Source organism: Elephantulus edwardii, unplaced genomic scaffold (genome assembly GCF_000299155.1).
Source record: "Elephantulus edwardii isolate Elephantulus edwardi_28Jun2011 unplaced genomic scaffold, EleEdw1.0 scaffold00375, whole genome shotgun sequence".
Classification (NCBI taxonomy): Eukaryota; Metazoa; Chordata; class Mammalia; order Macroscelidea; family Macroscelididae; genus Elephantulus; species Elephantulus edwardii.
This window is the reverse complement of record NW_006400125.1, coordinates 1,086,047-1,086,450: the sequence shown is the minus strand read 5'-3', so window position 1 is coordinate 1,086,450 and position 404 is coordinate 1,086,047. Positions and strand designations below refer to the sequence as shown.

General features: G+C 67.8%; 2 protein-coding genes across 2 annotated transcripts in view; one reads left to right on the top strand and one right to left on the bottom strand.

The window, feature by feature from the left end:
- ADCY2 (adenylate cyclase 2 (brain)) overlaps nt 1-404 on the bottom strand; it is a 388,416-nt gene that overhangs the window by 234,193 nt on the left and 153,819 nt on the right. The window lies entirely within an intron of this gene.
- The window catches only part of LOC102870673, a 27,639-nt gene that overhangs the window by 7,275 nt on the left and 19,960 nt on the right, over nt 1-404 (top strand). The window lies entirely within an intron of this gene.

Sequence of the window (404 nt, the reverse complement as noted above, 5' to 3'; positions counted from 1 at the left end):
AGAGATAAAGGGAGGGGGAGGGAGTGAGAGAAGGGAGAGAGGGAGAGAGCAAAGGGGAGAGGAGGGGGAGGGGCAGAGAAGAGAAGCAGGAGGAGGAGAAAGGGAAAGAGAATAGGGAGACAGTGCCAGCCAGCCCTCCAGGCAACCTCCTATCCATCCCCCCAGTCAGCACTCCAGCCAGTCCCCCAGCCAGCCTCTCAGCCAGTGCCCCAGCCAGCCCTCCAGCCAGCCTCCCAGCCAGCCCCTCAGCTCCAACCAGCCCCCTAGCCAGGCCCCCAGCCAGCCTCCCAGCCAGCCCCCAGCCAGCCCTCCAGCCAGCCTCCCAGCCAGCCCTCCAGCCAGCCCTCCAGCCAGCCTCCTAGCCAGCCTCCCAGCCAGCCCCTCAGCTCCAGCCAGCGCCCCAG